The 24,761-nt window shown below is 39.2% G+C and overlaps 1 long non-coding RNA gene across 3 annotated transcripts in view; it reads left to right on the forward strand.

Annotated features, from left to right (window-relative positions):
- The first annotated feature begins 298 nt into the window (after nucleotides 1–298).
- LOC110347170 (uncharacterized) overlaps nucleotides 299–24,761 on the forward strand; it is a 183,096-nt gene continuing 158,633 nt past the window's right edge. Inside the window, exons 1-3 of one of the 3 annotated variants that reach the window (XR_015450118.1) lie at nucleotides 299–799; nucleotides 4,712–4,815; nucleotides 6,394–6,474. This is a non-coding gene — a long non-coding RNA (uncharacterized LOC110347170). The remainder of the gene's footprint in view (nucleotides 800–4,711; nucleotides 4,816–6,393; nucleotides 6,475–24,761) is intronic. The other 2 variants (XR_015450119.1, XR_015450117.1) reach the window with 2 other exon arrangements.

The raw sequence follows: 24,761 nt of genomic DNA on the forward strand, positions 1-24,761 counted from the left end.
CCTTAACCATCGGAATTATGCAGACGAATTACATGGTCAGGCAGGTTATTTAGAATACCCCTCTGGCAACCCTTGTAAAAGATGGATTGGAGGAGCAAGACTAAAGGCAGAAAAATAAATAGGTTCTTATCCTCTTCCCATCCCATACTAACAGTGAAGTCACTCCATCTAAACTCTAGGAAGTGGGGTTTTGCTCACTTTTCTAGGTTGTGGACTTGCTGGTCAGAGCTCCTACAGCGGCGCCAGTGGTGGCAGCGGTCGCCGGCGGGGGTGGGGCGCATGCGCACGGTTGCTAGGCAACGGCTGTTGGGCTCAGCAGAGATAAGGAGCCAGGGTTGTGTGTGTAGGCTGCGGCGCCAGAGGAGGAGGTGCACGAAGATGCAGCTGCGACTGCGGCCCCCAGAGGGAGTCGCCTCTGTTCTATGTCCGCGGGGGCTGAGGGACGGGAATCAGGCCTAGGGGTCGCTTCACTGAGGAGACTGGGGGTGGCGGTCCCGCCAGAGGCTCGGGCCTACTACAAGGGGAAGGTCCCGGCTGCTGGACAAGGGCCTCCCCCTCCCCTTCCCTCCTCTCATCCTTCCACGGCAATAGTGGTGAAGTTGGCGGCTCCAGGGAGTCAAGGCACCAGGCTTCTCCCTTACATCCAGCTCCTCTCTGGCCCTGTCTCTTGGACACCTGCGCAGCCACCTCCCTTGCCCGCCAAGCCCGGCCGCGGCGACGGGCGGGGGAGGGGCTCCTCCCCTGCTGGGGCTGCTTCGAACAGAGCTGGACGACGACGGTGACCTTAGGAGATTAGGGGGTGAGTAGTGGCACTGCACTCGTCCAGTGCTAGAGCGCCTTTCCGGCTTCTGGGGCCCCGGGAGGCTAGCGAAATACTGCTTTCTCCTCCAGAAGCTTCTGACGCCTCACCTACATTTGCTCGGAGCTAATTCCAGGTAGTTTTGCTTCTCAAAACCATCACTTTCTGACCTTAACTACTGTGTCTGGGAATGTAGGGTCTGTGCTAAAGGCCTGGTTTTAATTTGTAGATGCCACAGATGTTGACAACTCAAGTCTCGCAGCTGGGTCCCTGATTCCAAGACAGTCTCTCCCAGTGCCATGCTCACTCCTTTCTCCTCTCTCTGGTTCTGGTTTTGCATCTGGCTTTTGCTCTCAAGAGGCTTAGCCTGACTTCGTGCTTCTGAAGAGCCCATTCTCTGGGCTGCTGTTGCTTCTTTATAAAGGCTTGAACAGATAGTTACAGCGACCTCTTACTTTTCAGTGTTCTTTTTACTCTTGTGCCAAAAGCTTCTGAAAGCCTTGTGCCTTGCTTTTGACTTTTAGCATGCAATAGTGGGAAGACAGTAATTATATCAAATAATGATGATAATAATCATAATCATGGTAATAATAATAAACCAAAGTAGCAGCACACACTCTACTTGACTTTTCAAAGTGCTGTCAAACTTGAGACATAGGCAGAGTGGATCATTGGTAACAGGTTTTACAAACTATACTCTTCATTCAAATTGATGTACTTCTTTTTCATCCAGAATAATGACATACTACTTTTTCATTTTTCATTGCAAAACACGTTGATAAAACCTAAAATGTTCCTAATAAAAATGAGACTGGCTTGTGATCTATCTGTTTATTGAGGTAATCTGCAGTTGGAAATATTCACTTCACAAAAACAATGACATTTTGGACAAGGTAAAGTTTAGATAAGTATCTAAAGTTGTGAGCTACATTTTTGAAAATTAAAAATACTTGAGGAGTGAGATACTTTCTTCAAAAGCAGATGGTTGAACAAAATTACAGTTCACTTTGAATTTCAAATAGTAGTAATTTTGATTGCAAGGTACTTCTGTGAGGAGACAATAGAGGATGGGTTCCTTACTTTATTTGGCTCCCTTCTTTCCCTAGTGGTTTTTAAGCCATTTTCAGGTTTCTTTATTCAAAAGGAAGTGATGAAAAAGAAGTACAATAATGGGAAAAATAAATTTAGTTTTTGTAAATCCCTTTAAAGATTTTTAAAAAGGATATAGATGCCATTTGTGATTAACTTTAATGAATCTACTAGAACTGCCAATTCTAGTAGTTTTGAATAAAAGGTTTTACCTTGACAGATTTCGTGGAGGTTCCCTTGGGTACAGTGTAAAGCGCGATATAACTCTGCTGCCCCTGGAAAATAATCTTGGGCTTCAGTGTGTATTGTTTGTTTGATGCTCTGACAAGCTGACATGCTTCAAGTTGCTAGATTTTAAAGTTAGAGGTGTTTTGGTTTGAAAAAGCTCTTGATGAATTAAAGTCTGAATTATTTGAAATAATAATTATCATATGAATCCTTGCTGTTTATTGTCACATATTTCAGAACCTGGAAGTGATCTGAATCTAATAGAATTCTATTGCAATTACTTTGACCAGATGCTTGCCTCATACAAAAGAGCATTTACCAAGGTGTCATAAAGATAATATTGATAGTTCATTTTGCAGGTCCTGTGAAGACACTTGTCCAGTGAACTCTGGAATGAAGATTTTTGTTTGTTTTTATTTTTACAGTGACTTTCAACACGCTTTTATTTTCTAGCTTGTATGTGTGCCCACTACCATCCTGAGTGTTGTTGAAAATAGAATAGCAACACGTCTCAAGAATTAAATTGCTTATCCTTGAATAGAAAAAATACATATATAAGACATCATGTTGAACAATTGAAACTTAGAATAAAGACAAAGAGAATTAATAGTAAAGGGAGAATACTGGAGGCTGAGGTTTGTTTGAGAAGGTTTTATAGAAAAAGTGTAACTTGACTTTGGATGTATAGGCATTGTTGAAAGGAAGGGAAATTCAGTGTAGCATGAACTATGCCACTTGATTTTCTAATTTTTGTACATATTATTCTCTTGGCTAAATGCAAAGGAGGAGAGGACTGCTGGTGGCAATTTATTTCATTTTAGTGAACATAGATTTCTATATTACATATTAGATTAATAAATTAAATATAAATAAATTTATAAATGTGCATGCTATAGAAGTCAGACTTAAAATAATCATTCTATCTCCTGGGAGAATGTTTTCTAAGAAGATGTAGATAATTAAGTTCATGTATTGTCATATCCTGTAAATTTTTACTGTCTAATAAGGAACTGTTTTAGTCTATGTGTTTCATACCAAACTGGTCTGTTATGTACAATGTTAGAGTATTAATATGCTCTAAAAGTTATTTCCTGATAAATTGTATAAGCAACATGAATTTTGGTTTAGTAAATATATGATAACTTTCTTTTTAGACTACCTTAATACTATTTCTACCATTTTCAGAAAATAAAGGAGAGATATGTCAGTCTTGGAAATGGATCCTGTTACAGCTCTAAAAAAAATGTTATTAATGATGCAACTTATATAAATCCCTGTTCAAACTACAAATACAAACCTTTGCAAAACTCATTTTAGTTCATTTCTTACAATTCTTTGCTGTGTTGAATGAATGACATGACTAATGGTCTGCTGTTTTTTGTTTGTTTGTTTGTTTGTTTGTTTGTTTTTAAGACAAAGCCTTGCTACATAGTTCAGGCTGGCCTACATAGTTCAGGCTCAATATTAGCCCAGGCTGGCCTCGAACTTGCTGCAATCCTCCTGCCTCAGCCTCCAGAGTGCTGAGATTACAGGCATGTGCCACCTTGTGGGTTTTAGTCAACCATAATAAATTGATGTTTGCATATAGAAAATCCTAACAAAACATACTGCAATTACAGATGGTCTCTGACTTACTATGGTTTCTCTTGTGATTTTGCAACTTTGAAATGGTGCAAAAGGGCTAGGGACTTAGCTCAGTCGTTCCACCACCTGCCTCGCAAGCGCAAGGACCCAAGTTTGATCCCTGGTACCCAAAAAAAAGCCAATAAAATGGTGCAAAAGGAATGTGCATTGGGTAGAAACTGTACTTTTAATTTTGATATTTTCAGAGGCTAGTAATATGTTTAAAACTTTCTATCAGTACTGCACAGCTGTGATGAGGCATAGCTCCCTGTCAGCCATGTGATCATAAGGGAAAACAACCAATAGTTTACAATGAGCTGTGTTGTTAAGCTATGATGTTTGGTAGGTTAAGTGTATTAAATGCATTTTTGAATTATGATATTTTCAATTTATGATGAGTTTATTGGAACATAACCTGATCATAATTCAAGAAGCATTTGTATTACATTAAAAGAAGGGTTCAAATACTTTCCCAAATTAACTATTGAATTGTTTCAAAAATATTTTAATCTATATGTTAATTTGTTTCATTTATACTTTTAATTTATCTAGTCCATCAAAAATAAAGTTTTGTGTTATTATTTTATTGTTTATTCTTTGTAAGAATCTTTTTGGTCTATGTCTTGTACTTGAACTACTTTGAAGATAAAGATATAGAGTGTATTAGCTCTTATTACTTTATTTTGTTATGAAATGTTTATTTTTTAATAAAATGAAAATATATAAAATACTTAAAGGTGCTTTTAAATAGTTTCAACATTCTCTCTATTTTGTTTAGTAATTTTATTAGCAATCTCTTAATGCAAAAATATTACTGAAGATAATCTCAGTCCCTTTCTGAATTATCACAAATTCTGAAAGAGTGGGGTCCAAATTACAATACAATGAAATTTAATTAATTAATTAATCCACTAATCTATAATTTTTTAGCCTACATATATATAGCAATCACGCTAAAAATGTCTTTCGCAGAGTGTCATCTCCATGCTGGTAATGGATTCTAATCTATAGGAAAAGCAAACGGGGAAGTATTGGAGTTTCGTTATTGGACATCACAGTACTGATACTGAATTCAAGTAAGTGCTAAGAGAGATGAAGGTAGGGAAATTTAGGTTTTATGTTTTTAAAAATATCTAAGTACTTTATTAGGATATTAAATGTATTGACTGTAAAAGAGACTACAAGTTAATACAAATTGAATATACTTATCTGAAATAACACTTTTGGGAACAGAAGTGTTTCAGATTTTGGAGTTTTTAGGTTTTGGAATATTTGCATAGATCTACCAGTTGATTATCCCTAATCCAAAAATCCAAAATTCAAAATAATAAGAAAACTGAAGCTATTTGAGCACTGACATATTGCTCAAAAAGTTTTGGATTTGGGATTTTCAGGGATTTGGATTTTAAGGGATGATAAATCTGTAACACAAGCAAAATTGAGCAATAGTTATGGTAAACTGCTTTCAGATGTTTTAAAAAGTACGGTGGCAATATTATTTGGATGTAAATTCAATGAACTTACAAATTCTTCTTATTGTTTCATCGGAGTTAGAAGGTAAAATGTTCAGTACAATTTACACCTAGTAGTCTTTATAAGTTGATGATCCTGTCACAACATTCAAAGTAATAAAATTTCAGGATTTTCTTCCCCAGTTCTGAATGAATAAACATATAATGAATGCATGCATGTTGCTGTTCATGTTGATTTGTTCTGTTTGTGTTTTGATGCAATAAGCTCTAGCACCCTGCATTTCTGAAGTTCTGAGATGAAACTCGTGACAAGACACTGGAATTTCCACTCTGATTAACTATAAACTATACCTAATGAGAGGGTTGCTAGAGGCTTGTTGTTTACTATTGATGTTCTTTCCAGAGGAGAAAAACTAGTTCTTTGTTTCATGCCTTCTACAGTAATGATAAATTTGTTACTACTATGTAACTTATTGCTCTTTACTTACAGATATTGGATTTTAGGTGTAACAGCAAAGGAAGCAGTAGCACAGTTTATTGGATTAATTAGAATAAAATTTAGCTCTTTGAAATTTTTTAACCAATTAACATTTCCTCAAACTCATCCTCTTTTGACATTCCAGTGACATGTGTGATAAAGTTTTGCTTTGTGTATATTTATGGATGAGAGGAAAACAAACAGTACTTTTCTTATAGATAAACATTGAGTCCAGAGTAGGAATAATAATCTGTATTAACAGAAATAAGTAGAAATTCAGAAAATATTTAAAATCATTAGATTTTGGGAGATAAATTTATACTTATATTGGGATTTGACTATTTCTAATCTAGGTAATTCCAGAAATTTGGCTATCTAAAGGCCAAGGGATAAATCTTGCTAATGAATTTTCTGATAAATTAAGGATTAGTACAAGTACATAATGAAGGTATAGCAAAGATACTTGGAAAAATATATCAGATCTTTAAGTTGTGAAAATTTGTTGATCACTGACCCAGCTGTATATGCCTTGATTCAAGAGTTTTGGTAAACTGGGTGTGGTGGCACATACCTGTGGTCCCAGGTACTCTGGAGAGATCAGCCTGGATGAAACTGTCTTAAAAAACTATTTTGGTAGCAAATAATAAAGAAGTACTTCAAATTAGCTTAAAAACAACAATAATAATTTATGTATTTATGTTAAGGCTGCAAGAGGTGCTCATGGAACCTGAGGGGAGAAAATATACCTTAGGCACATGAGGGACCTGAACTAGGATGAAAAGCTGGTAAATAACTAAGAAAATTTTATTCCTTTTCTTCTTTTCTTTATCTCCAACCCTGGATCCACATAGGGTGTCTGGTTTATTTCTTTCAGCATTTCCACCTCATTTTCTCACTCCCTCAGTATGGTTTACCTAAGAGTTCCCAAGTTTATGTATTCTAAATGTAGGTAATCAGAAGATACTCAGCATTTCTGAATCGTAACTCCCAATTCCCAGAGAAGGATGTGGGCTGAGCAACATCTCAAATAGTGTCTACCATGGAGTATCATTTGTGGAGCATAAAATGCATTATTTAAAGACACATGTATAAAATGTCTAACAAAGAAGAATTAGATTACCTTTGTCATATGCTTATTTTCATTCAGAGACAATGAGACCCAGAGATGATGCCATTTAGCCTCATTTCAAGGAAAAGGAAACTGAGGAATAGAGAAAAAACATTTTTCTTATTCTTAAGTTCCTTCATTGGTATATTTTAGATATACAGTATGTTTACATTTACCATTGGGTGCTTGTACCTGTACATGATGTATCTTGGTTCTTATTTTTTCCCCATTACCTGTGCGCCCTTCACCCCATCCACCCTTCCCTGTTTACATAGACCTCATTTCAATTTTTTTCTTTGTTCATAATTTTTGCTTTCCCTTCTTTCCTTTCCCCTACCCCTCCCACCACACCTATGCCTTTGGACCTTTTCCTGTTTCAAACTATCAATTATTCATTTTAATCATTTTAATCCTTATTTACACTTTTGGTTTCTCACACTACAGAAACTATTCAGTATTAACACATGCGTGTACTATTTATTTCACTTAAGAGTATGGCCTCGATATGCATCCATTTAGCTACAAATGACTCTAGTTTCTCATTCTTTTTTTTCGCATTAAGTTTATTGGTACATTTTTGGTATAAACTACAGTTATATTCATCATTGAGATCTTGTACCTTTACATGAGTATCTTGGTTCTTATTTTTTTCCCCTTCCCCTCCCCTCCCTTCACCCCTCCACCCTTCCCTATTTGCAAAGACTTTGTTTCCATTTTTTTCCTTTTCCCATATTTTTTCTTTTCCCTTCTTTCCCTTCCCCTACCCCTCCCTCTTCTCCTGCCCCTTAGACCTTTTCTTCCTATTACACAATATCAATTATATATTTTTTAAATTACAATATCAAGATCTAGGAGACATTACCACACATTTTACAGAATTTAAAAGGATATAGAAAGCATATTGAAAAAATCTGTTTTGAAATAAATTTAACAACTTCTAAGAAGTACCTTGGAAGACAAATTAATGAAGCTAACTCTGGAGGAAATATAAAATTTGAATAGCACCTATTAAAGAAAGTATACATGAAAAAATGTTCAACATCACTGATCATTCGAGAGATGCAAATGAAAACAATGCTGAGATTCCAATTCACTCCAGAAAGAATGGCTGCTATCATGAAATCAACCAATAACAAATGGTGGCGGGGCTGTGGGGAAAGAGGAACCCTGCTCCACTGCTGGTGGGAGTGTAGACTGGTGCAAGCACTGTGAAAATCAGTATGGAGATACCTCAAAGAACTAGGACTGGAAGTCCCATTTTGACCCTGCTATTCCACTGCTGGGGATCTTCCCCAAAGAATTAAAAGAATCATACCACAGTCATATATGTGCACAAATGTTCACAGCAGCGCAGTTTGTAATAGCTAAAACTTGGAAACAGCCCAAATGCCCATCAACTGGAGACTGGATAAAGAAAATGAGAAATTAGAGACATTTATAGCTAAGTGGATGCACGTTGAGGTAATACTCTTAAGTGAAATAAATAGGACACACATGTGTAAATACCGAATAGTTTCTCTGATGTGAGAAACTGGAAGTGTAAATAAGTACTAAATGTATAATAGGTAATGTGAAATAGGAAGAAAAGGGGTAAAGGGGAAGGAAGTGGGAGGGCTAGGGGAAAGGATAGAAGGGAATGGGATTAATATGAGAAAATGGAAAAATAGGAACAAAATCTTTGTAAATAGGGAGGACTGGAGGGGTTGAAGGGAAGAGTGGGCAAGGGTGAAAAATAAGAACCAAGAGAGACTATGTAAAGGTGCAAATTTCCAATGATGAATGTCATTATATTGTATACCTAAAATGTACCAATTATTAGAATGAATAATTGATAATGCAAAATAGGAAGAAAAGGTCCAAAGGGGTAGGCGTAGTGGGAGGGGCAGGGGAAAGGAAAGAAGGGAAAGGGAAAAATGATGAGAAATGGAAAAAATGGAAATAAAGTCTTTGTAAATAGGAAAGGGTGGAGGGCGTGAAGGGAGGGCTAGGAATGGGGAAAAAACAGGAATCAAGATGCATTATATAAAGGTACAATTCCCAATGAGAAGTGTAATTGTGTTGTATACCTACAATGTACCAATAAAAGAATTTAATACAAAAAAAAAAAAGAAAGTATATCCCTAGCTTGAAAACCTACCTATATGACAACAACAGGCTCATATACATTTTAACTGATAAATTGTATCAAACAAAGCAGAAAAAAGAAGGAACACTTCTCCCCTCATTTTAGGAACTCAACATTGTGCTAATCTTAAAACTGGATAAAGATAATAGAAGAAAAAAGTATGAACATAGATAGAAATTTGTTTAACAAAACAAACTATTACAAGTCAGATCTGGCAGGATGTAGGAAGTGGTTTTGTTACAGGGATGGCAGTGTTGGTTCAGCATTGGAAGATCCACCCCCAAAAGTCATCATTTTAACAGAGGAAAGGAGAAAGCCATATGATCCTGTCACTAGTTGGAGAAAAAGTATTGGACTAAATTCTACAGCTGTTCATGGTAAAAGCTATCAGGAGATTAGAAGTAGAACAGAACCTTCTCAAGAGATTAAAGACATGTACTCCATACTTTCAGCGAGAATGACTTATATGACTGGAGAAGATACAATGCTTGTTCCCTTGGGGAACAAGGGCAGATATGCTTACACTTTATCTGTCCATTAAACTTTGAAACCTAGGCCCACCAAAATAGTCTGGCAATAAAATGACACAATTACGATAGGATTGGGAAGGTAGAAGCAAAATCTTTATATGTAGATGAAATGAGCATCTACAGAGAAAATACTAAGAAATCTGTATAGGCGCCCCTAGAACCTGTATTTGAATTTAACAGGATTAGAAAACACAAGTTATATATAAAAATTCAGGTCTGTGTATACTTGCTATAAATGAAGAATTGGATATTGAAATTTAAAAGTTATGTAGGAGTACAAAGGACCTAGAAAAGTTAAAACAAAAACAAAAACAAAAACAGTGTTGGAAGACGTTTAGCACCCAATTTTAAGACTTCTAAAGCTACAGTAATCAAGGCAGTGTTGGTGTAAGGAAAGACATATAGATCATTGGAATAAAACAGAGAACCTAGAAATAGAACCACACATATATGGTCCACTGAGTTTTGAAAGATTATTTAACACTAGCATTTTATAGAATATAAACTCAATTCAAGAGCCAGTTTTGTTGCCAGTTCAGAGAGTCCAGGTGGTTGAGTATCAGATTCCTCCATCTCGTTTCCCTTTGGGGTTGCTGTAGGTGATCCAGAAGTCTGTTTTTGAGGCTTGTTATGTGTCTTCTCATTTCCTTGGGGTGGGAACTTCTGGTGCCCGCGTGGCTTAGCTTCTCTGCCCTAGGAGCTTGGGATGGCAGTGGGGGAGCCTCCTTCCGGGTTCTGGGACTGGCTCACCTTCTCTGCCCTAGGAGCTTGGGATGCCAGCGGGGGAGCTTCCTTCCAGGTTCTGGGACCAGCTCACCTTCTCTGCCCTAGGAGCTTGGGATAGGGGCGAGGGAGCTTCCTTCTGGGTTCTGGGCTAGTTTCTCATTCTTTATGGCTGAGTAGTACGCCATTTTATTAAAAAACCACATCTTCATGAAGTTTTCAGTTGATGTGCACTTGGGCTGTTTCCAAGTTTTAGCTATTACAGACTGTGCTGCTATAAACATGGGTGCACATATATCGCTGTGATATGATTCTTTTAATTCTTTGGGGAGGATAACCAGCAGGGGAATACCTAGGTCAAATGTGACCCCTAGTCCTAGTTCTTTGAGGTATCTCCATATTGATTTCCACAGTGGTTGCACCAGTCTGCACTCCCACCAGCAATGGAGAAGGGTTCCTTTCTCCCCACACCCCTGCCACCATTTGTTATTGGTTGATTTCTTGATAGCAGCCATTCTTTCTGGGGTGAGGTGGAATCTCAGTGTTTTCATCTGCATCTCTCGAATAACCAGTGATGCTGAACATTTTTTCATGTATTTATTTGCTGCTTTTACTTCTTTCTCTGAGAAATGTCTGTACATTTCAGAAGCCCATTTTTGAATTGGGTCTTTGAATTTGGAGGGTCTGATTTTTTTCAGTTCTTTATATATTCTAGATAATAGTCCTTTGTCTGAGGTACATCTCCTAAAATTTTTTCCCGAGATTGTAGGTTGTCTCTTAGCTCTGTTGGTGGTTTCTCTTGCAGTGCAGAAGCTTTTTAATAAGATGAGATCCCAGTTGTTGATTCTTTGTGCTAGTTTCCAAGCTACTGAGGTTTTGTTCACAAAGTCTTTTCCTATGCCAATGTCTTCAAGAGTTCTACCTAACTTATCTTCCAGCAAGTTTAGTGTTTCTGTTTTAATATTTAGATCTTTAATCCACTTCAATCTTAGTTTAGTGCATGGTGATAGGTATGGGTCTAGTTTTAATCTTTGGCTGGGTGAAATCCAGTTTTTCCAACATCATTTATTAAATAGGCTATATTCCCTCCAATGATGGTGGTTGGCTCCTTTGTCAAAGATGAGGTGGCTGAATATGTCTGGAGTTGTTTCCTCATCTTCTAATCTATTCCACTGATCCTCAGGTCTGTTCTTTTGCCAGTACCATGCTTTTTTTTATCACAGTAGCTTTGTAGTATAGTTTCATGTTGGGTATTGTGATATTCCTGCCATGTCTCTGCTGCCTAGAATTGCTTTTGCTATTCTAGGTCTCTTCTGGTTCCATATGAATTTTTGGATTGTTTTCTCTAGTTCTGCGAAATATATTGTTGGAATTTCAATTGGCATTGCCTTAAATTTATATAGTAGTTTTGGAAGTATGGCCATTTTCACTATATTGGTTCTTCCTACCCAGGAGCAGAAAACTTTTTAAAATAAGACTTGTTCAAGATCATACATCAAAGCATGCAAAAGCTGTGATTAGAATTTGAATCTTGGGTTTTAAGTTTTTCCTAGATTATAGCATCCAGAACATTTAGAGTATCTGATAAAATGTTAATGCAATTGAAAGCAATCCTCATAGAATACTCAATGTTTGATTTTTGTCTAAGCAAAGTAAAGATAGGTGAAAAGCCATACCCTTCTCCAACACTGGTATATTGAGGCAGAAAATATTAGAAGTTCATAGATAATATCTGATTTTTTTAAAAATAAAAATCTAAATGATATATTAAAACAAAGTGTGATTCTGAAGAGCAGGAAAACAATTGGAGTGTATGATATACTGTGTTTTTAGGCTTAAGGGAACAGTGATGTGAATATGATATTTTGGCTAATAGAAAACGTAGAGTGTAAACCAAAATAGTATTCTACCCCTTAATCTATGCATTAATTCAATATTTATTCATTGTCTATACAATATCCAGCCCTGTTTTAGGCATCAGGGATATAGTGCTAGACAAAAGCAAGTTCCTGTAATTAGAGTTTGCATTCTGGAAGATGACACAAGGCATAAATAAATAATATATAATGTCAGTGATAAGATTGTTAGGCTAATAAATCAAGACAAAGGGATAAGGAGCAATATTTGATACAATTTTACATACAGTATTCAGAGAAAGGTATCTCTGATGAGGTGAGATTGAGCAGATATCTGAATGAAATAAGGGAGCAAGACATGTAACTATTTAGTGGAAGAAAACTCTTGGCACAGAATAGAATATGCAAAGGCTCTGAGGCAGGAACTTGATTGGCATGTTCAAGGAATAGCAAGAATGTATCTAGAATGAAGCATAAAGGAGGCATAGAAAACAAGATAAAAGGTATAGGCTGCCATTCCACCACTACCAGGGCAGAGGAGATGAGCCAATCCCAGCACCCAGGAGGAGGCTCCTGGGCCACCTTTCCACCATGCCCAGGGCAGAGGAGGTGAGCCAATCCCAGTGCCCAGGAGGAGGCTCCCTGGCTGCCTTTCTGCCATTCTAGGGCAGAGGAGGTGAGCCAAACCCTGCACCCAGGAGGAGGCTCCCAGGCCACCATTTCACCACTCCCAGGGCAGAGGAGGTAGCCCTGTGGGCACCAGCAGCACCTCCGCCACCGTGGAAATGAGAAGACAAGTAAACAAGCCTCAAAAACAGACTTCTGGATCATGTACAGTAATCCCAAAGGGAAACAAGATGGAACAATCTGATACTCAATCATCTGGACTCCCTGAACTGGCAACAAAAGATGATCTGGAAAAAATGACATCAGAAATAATTTCTCAGATAACAGCAGAGATTGTGCCCATAGTGCAAGACATGATTAATAAATCTAGAGTGGACACAGATAAAAAAATAGAGGAGCTGAGGAACATGATGAAATCCCAACATAGGAAACAAATGGAATCCATAAAACAGATACAAACAGATTTCCAGGAGATTAAAAACTCCACTGAAAGTCTATGCAGCAGAATGAACCGATGTGAGGACAGAGTTTCAGATATAGAAGATAAGGTTGCAATTAGTGACTAGGAAAAGAAAAATTGCTTCAAAATTGTAAGGGACCATGAGAAATCAATCCAGCAACTGCCAGACAATGCAAAGAAGAATAACATAAGACTGATTGGAGTCAATGAAGAAATAGGTGAGAGTGCAGATGACATAAAAAAACTATTCACAGAAGTGATGGCAGGAAACTTCCCAAACAGGGGAAAAGAACCTGACTTACAGATAAGTGAGGCCTATAGGACTCCAACTAGCCTTGATTTAAAAAAAAAGTCTACACATAGGCATATAGTTGTTAGGATTCCAGAAATCCAACAGAAGAACAAAGTTCTACAAGCAGTGAGAGAACAGAAACAAATCACATACAAAAGAAAGCCCATAGAATCACAGCAGACTTCTAGTATGAACCCTTAAGGCAAGAAGAGCTTGGAGTGATGTATTTCAAGCCCAAAAGAAAAACAGCCTCCAACCCAGATTGATGTACCCTGTAGAACTATCTTTCAAAATTGATGGAGAAATAAGATACTTTCATGATAAAGAACACCTTAGGACCTTCATGTATACCAAACTGGCACTCCAAAAAATTGTAGACAATATCCTAGGAAAAGACAATGATGATCACACCTGCAGGAAGCCCAGCAGAATGAATTCATTGGGTGTGACAAATTAAAATGCAAAGGGGGAGAATCCAACAAAAAGAAAAAGTCATGACAAGGCTTTTAAAACTTTTAACTTCATCTCCCTAATGAGTGTATAATTCAATCTTGTTATTGTACTGATTAGTATTTTTCTGATTCTAGTGTTGCACACTTTTCTTTCCTTGTGATGTACTGGCTATTTATCATCTTCTTGTGTCTACTTTTTAATTGGGGTGTCTATTAATGTGCTGTAAAAGTTCTTTATATATTCTGGTCATAGGTTATATGCATGTAAATATGGTCTGTTTAAGGGCTACTGTTCATTTTAATGATGTCATTTAAAGTTCTAAATTTTGATAGAATCTCATTTATCAATTTTTTTCTTTTATACGTCATGTCTTTTGTATCCTAGGTAGCTCTTGCCTACCCTGAATTCATAAACATTTTCCCTTATAATTGCTTCTTAAAGTTTTATACTTTTAGTCTTTCATATTTAGGTTCATAGATTCTTTCAAGTTATTTTTATGTATGGAAATAAAGGGTTGAGGTTAATTTTTTATATACGGATACCAGGTGTTCTAGTGCCATTTGCTGAAAACACTTATCTCTTCCTCGGCTCTTGAATTGAGTTTATATTCTATAAAATGCTAGTGTTAAATAATCTTTCAAAACTCAGTGGACCATATATGTGTGGTTCTATTTCTAGATTCTCTGTTTTATTCAAATGATCTATATGTCTTTCCTTACACCAACACTGCCTTGATTACTGTAGCTTTAGAAGTCTTAAAAATAGGTTCTAAACATCTTCCAACACTGTTTTTTTTCTTTTTCTTTTTAATTTTCTAGGTCCTTTGTACTCCTATATAACTTTTAAATTTTAATATCCAATTCTTCATTTATAGCAAGTATACACAGACCTGAATTTTTATATATACCTTGTGTTTTCTAATCCTGCTAAATTCAAATACAAGTTCTAGGGGCTCCTATACAGATTTCTTAGTATTTTCTCTGTAGATGATCATTTCATCTACATATAAAGATTTTGCTTCTACCTTCCCAATTCTGTACTAATTGTGTCATTTTATTGCCAGACTATTTTGGTTTAGGCCTATGTTTTAAAGTTCAATGGACAGATGAAGAGTAGGTATATATGCCCTTGTTCCCCACCTTATGGAGAAAGCTTTGTACCTTCTCCATTCCTATAAGGCGTTTTTGTTGGAAGCATGGAGTACATGTCTTTAATTTGTTGAGAAGGTTCTGTTCTACTTCTAGTCTCCTGATAGCTTTTACCATGAACAGCTGTAGAATTTAGTCCAATACTTTTTCTCCAACTAGTGACAGGATCATATGGCTTTTTCCTTTCCTCTGTTGAAATGATGACTTTTGGGGGTGGATCTTCCAATGCTGAACCAACACTGCCATCCCTATAATAAAACCACTTTCTACATACTGCCAGATTTGACTTCTAACAGTTTGTTTTGTTAAACAAATTTCTATCTATGTTCATACTTTTTTCTTCTACTATCTTTATCCAGTTTTAGGATTAGCACAATGTTGATTTCCTAAAATGTAGAGAGAAGTGTTCCTTCTTTTTTCTGCTTTAAATGTTTGATATAATTTATCAGTTAAAATGTATATGAGCCTGTTGTTGTCATACAGGTAGGTTTTCAAGCTAGGAATATGCTTTCTTTAATAGGTGCTATTCAAATTTTATCTTTCCTCCAGAGTTAGCTTCATTAATTTGTCTTCCAAGGTACTTCTTAGAAGTTGTTAAATGTATTTCAAAACAGATTTTTTCAATATGCTTTCTATATCCTTTTAAATTCTGTAAAATGTGTGTAATGTCTCCTAGATCTTGATATTGTAATTTAAAGAATATATAATTGATATTGTGTAATAGGAAGAAAAGGTCTAAAGGAGCAGGGGAAGTGGGAGGGGTAGGGGAAAGGAAAGAAGGGAAAAGAAAAAATATGATAAAATGAAAAAAATGGAAACAAAGTGGCTGCAAATAAGGAAGGGTTGAGGATGTGAAGGGAGGGCAGGGGAAGGGGAAAAAACTAAGAACCAAGATACATCATGTAAAGGTACAAGATCCCAATGTTGAAGGTAACTGTATTTTATACCTGAAATGTACCAATAAACTTAATGGAGGAAAAAAAGTTAAAAGGTGTATTTGGAGGCCAAGTCACATAGTCCTATGTGACTTAATGAGACATATGACAAAATGAAAGTTTTAGATTTTATTCTTTGTGATGAGAAAGCTGTAGGAGTTTGATGTGAAGAGGTTAAGAGAAGAAGGGAAATAAATTAGGAGGGCTTTATGATAATCCAGGTGAGAGAATGGTTGGGCTAGGTGATAATAGTGAAGAAAGTGGAAAATAATCAGATTCTGAATAAACAGACACAAATACTTCAATACAAAAACTGTCTCTGTGGTTTTTGAAATAAAAAATTGTAGGAAGTTCCAATAAATATATAGAGAAATCCTGTTCACACTTCATCTAGCCTCCTGCAGATGTCATATTACATAAAACAGTATAACATGGTATAAAAAAGGAGGATACTTGATCTTATTCACAGTTCCCCCTTGTGTAAGCACTTATGCGTCTAGCTCTATGTATTTTTCACATGTATGGCTTCATCTAATCAACACCACATTGACTTATTTGACTTAGCATGAAGTCAAATCTTCAGGGTTCATCCATGCTATAGCACATGATAGCATTTTGTTCTTTATTAAAACTGCATAATATTCTATTATGTGCACAGGCCACATTTTTGTTTATTCATCTATTGATGAACACCTAGATTGTTTCTACCTCTTGGCATTGTAAAAAGTACTACAATGACTGTAGGCATGCAAATATCTCTTCTAGATACTATTTTCAGTCCTTTTGGGGAAGTACCCAGAAGTGGGCTTGGTGAATCCTATGGAAGTTCTGCTTTTAATTTTGTAAGGAAATCTGTACTGTTTTCCATAGTAGCTGCACCATTTTACAGTCTCAGCAACAGCGCAGAAGGGTTTCAGTTTCCATTAACACTTGCTTTCTTTATAAAATAGATATCATTATGTATGTTTAGATAATATGGTGTCCATATATATATTATATATATAGTTACTATAGTGAAACAAATGGACACATTCATCTTGTCAAATAGTTACCCATTTTCCCTCTGTGGCAAGTGCAACTATAACCTACACAGTTAGCAAAAGTCTTGACTACAATACACTATTATTGACTATAATACTCACATTGTACAATTTAATGTACAACACTTATTTTTTGTGTTTGTTTTTAAAAATAATGTTCATTTTAAAAGGTGTGAAGTGATAACTATTGTGGTTTTGATTTGGTTTTCTCTAATGCTTAGTAATATTGAGATATTTTTATATACCTGTTAGCCATTTATATGTATTATTTGAGAATTGTCTATTCAAGTCCTTTGCTTTTGTTAAAGTTAGTTTTTCTATTGAGTTATGTAAGTTCCTTATATATTGTGTATTTTAATTCCTTATCAAATAGTTTTAGATATTTTCTAACATCTGTAGGTTAACTTTTACCTTTATTAATTAAACTCTTTGTTGTGCAGATGCTTTATGTCCCGGCCCGCGGGTAAGGCAACGGAGACCCTAGGGGGGGGTGAGAATGACAAAGGACAGGGGACACGAGAGATGGAGACAAGACAGGTTTCTGATCAAGTCTCGTTTATTGCAGAAGCTGCTACAACATATATACCGTAGGGCTAGAGGGGAGGAGCAAGAGGAGGGTACTGGGGCTACTTCCTTGTTGCCGGGTAGATTTGCAGCAGGCCCGGATATGTCCGTAAAAGGCACTCAAGAGTTCTAGCGGGGGGGCAAGGCCCCCCACAGGTCCTCCCTTTAAAATTATAATTATAAGAAAGGCATCAGGAGAGCCAAGCCTGTGGGGGCTGAGCCTGTCTTGGGTCAGAGCAACATACGTGTCTGCACCGTGCACCTTACCCGTTATCGGTTAACCAGAGAATCAAGGCTCTGGCACCTGTCTTAGGCGGCACACGAGGGCTCTCTCATTGCATGGCACGCTTGCTCAGTTACCCGTCATTGGCTTGCCAGCCCACTCACCAGGTGGGGCGAGAACACTCCGCCACGGCAAGGACCTAATCGATGGTCCGACATTTGTCCTGGTCAGCCATTGCCAATCTATTATAGTAGACCTGTATGGGCGCTGTTTTTATTGCCTCTATCTGGGCTCTAAGAAAGGCCATGATTTTGTTATAAAGTATGGGCCCTAAAGAAATGAGCAAGAGTAGACCCAATAAGGGTCCCAGCAAAGGGAGGAGATAAGGGAGGAAACCATTGAGGCCAGTCCAGAGGGGATTTTGAGTGAATTCTTGTCGTCGTCTGTTTAAATCTTCCTGAAGTTCGTGAATTTTTCCCCTGACGATCCCAGATTTATTGGCATAGAAACAACAATATTCATTTAGGGCTATGCAAATCCCTCCTTGTTCCTCCGTGAGGAGGTCCAGACCCCTTCTATTTTGAAGGACCACCTCAGCCAGAGAATCAATCTGATCTTGTATATCTGTAAGAGTGTTGGAGAGAGCTTGAACATCATTAATCAATTGGTTGGATAATTTGGCATAGGAATGTAACGCCACTCCGACACCAGCAGAGCCAGTGGCAAGGGCGCCAGACACCCCTAGCCCCACGAGCAAGGGGACCAGTGAGACGGCCCTTTTATGTCGCCCAGCGATATAGTCATAGCTGGGCAAGGGCACTGGCTCATCTCCAGGAATAAGGGAGATGTCCGGGAGGACAGTCACCACCACGCACAGCCCAGTCCAATTAGTGGGGAGGGAGGTGAATGCCAAGCTCCCTCCACAGACGAGCACGTGACCCAGGGCAGGGCAAATGGCGGCAGGGCCATTAAGCACTACCGAGCAGAGAGAGAAATTTTGGACTCCAACACGTATATCGAAACTATTGTTGTGGCCCGTATTTAGATAGCAAACTGAGGCATTGAACTGTACTGGCTGGACCCTGAAGGGCAGAGAAAAACTGCAATTATAACTAGAACTGTTGGCACAGTTAGTTTGGTCGACAACTGGCAAGGCGAGGGGCAGGGGTGTGCCAAGAGTCAAGCATAGCCAACAATCCGCAGCAAAGGCTGGGTTGGATGTATTGATCAAATGATAAGTGGCCTCTAGGACACTCAGGGTTTGGGCGTCAGGGTCTGGGCCTCGAGGTTTGGGAAGGACCAGTGGATGATAATTTAGGGAGGGATACATCTCTTGGATGATAGTCTCAAGTTGTTTTTGCACTCGCTCTTCCCTGAGCTGATCTGAAGGCCCACCACCATCAGATATATGGATTGGGGCCTGTGGCGGCCAGCAGACATCTTTGCCGAGACCGCCATTGCAAGAGGCTTGGCCAAATTTAGAATATCCAGTGGGGCTGGGAAAATCCCAGTCACCTCCGACGGAGCCCCTGTAAGTTCTTTGTAGAACAGCAATTAAATATATTTTTCCATCGGAATATGTACATTGTTGGGCTTCAGTGTAACAGGTAGAATGCATGTCTGAGGCCATGACACAACTGGCAGGGCATGGCCCTGGTTTGCCATTGACAGTTGGTATGATTTTAGGCTTAGTGACACATTTCCATTTTTGGTTATATCCTCCCACTAATGCAGCCTCATAAACTAAGTAGGCAATCTTGTCACCGCAATCAGTACTACGAGTGTAACTTGTGGGTGCAGCCCTGCCAGAACCCCCAGCACAGTCACAGGGGTTACCATACAGGGCAATGAGCAATTGTTCTTTGTTAACTGGTTGAAATCCACTTTTTGTTGTCGATGCCAGGAACAGCAACAGACCATGCAACGGAATCAGGGATGTCATCTTCTTAACCTGTAAGCAAAATTTCGTCCTGCGATGTAAACAAGGCTGGGCTGTAGATAAGAGAGTTAGGCTAACCTGATTAAGCTTTTGAAGATAACCAATGTGGACATATTACAATAACATATTCAGAACTTAACCAATGTAAACATTTTGTAACAACATATTCAGTGCTTAAATATCAAGGACAACCAATACAATCAATTTATAACATATTTAGATAATATTCATTGTGATATGTCTCCCATAAGATTATATAATATAAAATTTACTAGGGGGTCCCTTTAATGAATTAAGACCAGAATAATCATTTTCTGGGTGGCCACTTCTATATTCATCAAAGGGAGTTCCCATCTATAATCGTTTTGACAAACAATTAAGGATATATATCTTTTTATTTTGTAACTGTGAATTGCAATTTGATTGTTGCATGTGGGTGACAATGCATGTCACTTTCATAAAATAAATTTCAGTGGTACTTTGATCAATTAACAACCTGGGAAGAAAAGCATGTCTTTAGTTTAATAATATTATCTATAAGTCAATTTAACAATAGGCGAATATCCTTTGAAGAGGAAGGGAAACATTGAGCTCAACTGTACGAACACAAACAACAGACAATAGACAAACATATGATACAGTGTATAAATTAGGGTGCACCCAAATATAACTAGCCAAATTGAATTATACTATTCTCTTTATGATTATTAGATTGTAATTGTAGACGCCATTGTTAACTGGTTGAAATTGGACAATGTTGGATCATCGGCATCATCAACACGCTTATCAACTTGTTTTACTAAGCGTTCTGGAAGCCACCTGGCTGACTTCATTTCCTTGGAGTAAACACACACTGACCCTCGGCCCCAGATGAGTACGGGATCAGGCCCATGCCATGAGTGGTCCAGGGGGTCTCTCCACATCACAGAGGCAAATTGTTTTTGTGTCTCTGGTTGCCAGAAACGGTTGGCTGCAGATAAACCTTTGGCATCCAAATTTAAGAAGTTGAGAATAAATAGTGCATGTGATATCAGGTTTCTAGGTGACCCCTTGATAGGGTACCATTCCCCTCTTTTTATTTTATCTAATGTAATTTTGAGTGTGAGGTTGGCTCTTTCTATAATGCCTTGTCCCTGTGGATTATATGGGATTCCCGTTATGTGTGTTATTTCTAATTGCTTGCAAAACTTTGAGAAGCCAGAACTGGCATAGCCTGGACCATTGTCTGTCTTAATTTGCTGTGGACATCCAAGTACTGAGAAGGCAACTAGAAGGTGGGCAATTACATGTTTAGTAGCTTCCCCGGACTGTAGGGTGGCAAATATAAATCCACTATATGTATCAATGTTGACATGTATATATTTAAGATTTCCAAATTCAGGGTAATGTGTGATGTCCATTTGCCATAGGGCATTTGGAATCAAGCCACGAGGATTAACTCCCAGATGAGGTGTGGGAAGATGAAGAGTGCACGCAGGGCAGGTTTTAACAATTTGTCTAGCTTGTTCCCTAGTAAGTTTATACATAAGGCAAAGCGTGCGAGCATTAAGGTGATGTAAATGGTGTGCCTTTTGTGCCTGGTCAATCTGAATGGAGGCATCAATACTTAGTGAGTAGGCAAAAGCCTGAGGTCTTGTGGCCAGATCTGCTAACCGGTTGCCTTCTGTAAGTGGGCCAGGTAGGTTAGAGCGGGCACGAAGGTGCCCAATAAAAAAAGGCTTGGATCTTGTTCCGATTAGATCTTGTAGTTGAATAAAAAGACTACCAGTTTGAGAAGCGTGTTTTATCAATCCACATGTCTCTAATAGGGGAACAGATTGAGCAATGTAAGCACTGTCAGTAAAGAGATTAAAGGCTTGTTCAGGGAATGCAGAAAAGACCGCTATAACTGCATGTAGCTTGGTTATTTGGGCTGAAGAACGGCTGGTTTGGAATTGGACAATGTTATTGTCCCACACATAGGCAGCTATCCCGGTGGAAGAACCATCTGTAAAAACTAATAGGGCTTCTGGTAGAGGAGAACAGGAAGTGACTTTTGGGAAAATGAATTCATGTCTATTGGCAAAGTCAATAAGTTTGTTTGGAGGATAGTGATTGTCTATTAACCCTGAATAAGAAGCGAGAGCAATTGGCCAGGAATCGGTAGTCTGCACAAGCCAATCGATTTGATCTTTAGGGTAGGGTTGGATAATGATATCAGGTTCTTTTCCAAAATACATTTTTCCATGGTCTCTGCCTAAGATAACCAGGTCTGCAACTGCAACATAATAGGGATAGAAGACCCGTTTAGGGGAAACCGGGAGATGAACCCACATAAGGGGAGCGGTTTGCCAGAAAACAGCAGTGGGAGAGAGAGAGGTTTTGCAGATAACATACTGTAAAGGAGAGTATAATCTATAAAGGTAATTGTTTGATTTTGGATGGCTTGTTCTACCGTGCTAATGGCTTTGCGCCCCTCGGCAGTGAGCTCCCGAGGTGAAGTGGGGTGGCTATCACCTTGTAGGGTATCATAGAGAGGTTTTAGGTCATGTTTAGTAAGTTTTAAATATGGCATGAGCCAATTTATATCTCCGAGCAATTTTTGGAAGTCATTTAAGGTTTTAAGATTGTCCAGCCGTAAGGTAAGCTTTTGAGAGGAAATGTTATGTCCCTTCATCTGAAATCCAAGGTAAGTGTAGGGGTCTTTTAGCTGAACCTTATCAGGGGCAATCTGGAGGCCACGAGATTCAAGGGCCTGCCGGAGGTCAGCATAACAGGCTAAAACGTCACTTCCTAGCTGTCCCGCCACTAGGACATCATCCATATAATGGACAATGTACATTTGAAGCCAATTGTCTCGGGTGGATTGGAGGGCTGCGGCCACAAATGACTGGCATAGGGTGGGACTATTGGCCATGCCTTGGGGCAGCACTAGCCATTGAAAGCACTGCATTGGGGCACAGAAATTGGTCGCCGGAAGGCTAAATGCAAAGCGTTTTTGATCAGCAGGGTGTAAGGGAATGGTGAAAAAACAGTCTTTTAAATCAATAATAACCTTATAGTATCCAAGGGGGATGGCTACCGGTGAGGGAAGACCGGGTTGTAAAGCTCCCATAAGTACCATGGTCTTATTGACTGCTCTAAGATCTTGTAAGAGTCTCCATTTTCCTGATCTTTTTTTAATGACAAAGATGGGAGTATTCCATGGGGAATTACTGGGGATGATATGGCCAGCATGAAGCTGTTCCTGCACCAGCTGCTGAGCCGCTAATAACTTACCTTTGGAAAGGGGCCATTGATCGACCCATACCGGATCATCTGAGAGCCAGGTGATCTTTTCAGTATGGACCGCAGGAGTGTCAATGACCCCTATGGAAAATGGCCTAACCCTGCTCGGGGAGGCTGAAGGACTGGCTCAATGGGGTGTATAATGCCTGTAGAGTTTTTACCTAGCCCTTTTCCTGGAACGTACCCATTTTTAAACATCTGCATAGTGACAATTTCATTAGGGCTAGAAATAATCATCCCCATTTGTGATAATAGGTCTCTCCCCCATAGATTAATGGGTAACCCTGGGATGATATAAGGTTGAATGGTGCCCTGATTACCATCTTGGTCTCTCCAGGTCAGCTCTTTGGCACTTTGTTTAGGATTTTGACTCTGACCTATACCTCTGAGATGGGTGAGGGTGTCTTTTAATGGCCACGCCCGAGGCCAATCTTCTCCTTTGATGATAGTTACATCAGCACCAGTGTCTACCAATCCAGAAAACTGTCTCCCATCTAACCATAAGGTCATGAGAGGCTTCTGTGCTGAAAGCATCTCCGACCAGTAGACATCGGATGAGCCGAATCCCTGGCTGCCTCGGGCGTTGTTAAGAGCCTTATTAGAGGTAGGGAGAAGGGGAAGGAGTAACAATTGAGCAAATCTCTGGCCTGATTGAATGGTGTTAATGACTTTGGGGGAAGAAACCATAACTTTAATCTCTCCGGAATAATCACTATCAATCACCCCCGGGTAGATCAGCAGCCCATCCATAGTGCTGCTGCTTCTGCCTATTACAAGCCCAAAGGTCTCCTTAGGCAGGGGCCCAAAGACCCCTGTCGAAAGGGCCTGTACCCTCATTTCTGGAGTCAATACTGTGTGGGCGGTGGAACTGAGGTCCAGTCCGGCACTTCCCATTGTTGCTCTGAAGAGGTCTGAAATGGATTGTTGCTTGCTGGAGCAAAATTGAGTGCCCCGTAAATTTGTTTGGGTGCGGGGGCCTGGGGCTGGCCCCCTCTCCCGTTTCCCTGATCCGGGTTATGGACAAGCGGGAGGGGCCGGCCCTGAGCGTCCGTCTTGGACCTACATTCTCTCGCCCAATGTCTTCCTCTATTGCATCGAGGGCAAGGCCCCGGAAGTGAGGCCCCAGGGGCCAACGCCCTAGGGGCCTGACATTCCTTGGCAAAATGACCCGTTGTCCCGCACCGGAAACACTTGTTGCCTGGGCGGCGCGACAAAAACTGTTTGACCGTGTAACCCTGCATGGCAGCAGCCATAGCAAGTCCCTGTTGGTAGGCAGTCCCAATTTCTGAGCAAAGGCGAATGTAACCTGAGAGATCAGTTTTCTTTTTATAAGGGCGGATGGCGGCCTGGCAAGCAGCATTTGCATTTTCAAAAGCAAGCTGTTTAACAAAATCCATCCCGGTTTCTGTGCTCCCAAAAATCCGACCCGCTGCTGTGAGCAGGCGGTGAACAAAATCCGCGAAGGGCTCATCAGGCCCCTGTCGGATATTGGTGAGAGAAGCACTCACATCCCCTTTAGAAGGGAGCTTTCTCCAGGCTCTAGTGGCTGCGGTCTGAATCTGGGCATATAACCCCGCATCAAATTGCATCTGCTGATCGCTGGTAGCATAGGCCCCATCCCCTAGAAGCATATCAAGTATCCAACCATTACCCGCCTGAGCATTGCGTCTAGCAGTATCTCGGCAATTTTCAACATATTCAGATTTCCATAATAAATAATCACCTCCTGTAAGGGTGGTGCGGGCCAGAGTCTGCCAATCAATTGGGGTGAGCCAATTTTCT

Source organism: Heterocephalus glaber, unplaced genomic scaffold (genome assembly GCF_053883595.1).
Source record: "Heterocephalus glaber isolate CG9 unplaced genomic scaffold, H.glaber_assembly_v1.0 deba00000936, whole genome shotgun sequence".
Taxonomy (NCBI): domain Eukaryota; kingdom Metazoa; phylum Chordata; class Mammalia; order Rodentia; family Bathyergidae; genus Heterocephalus; species Heterocephalus glaber.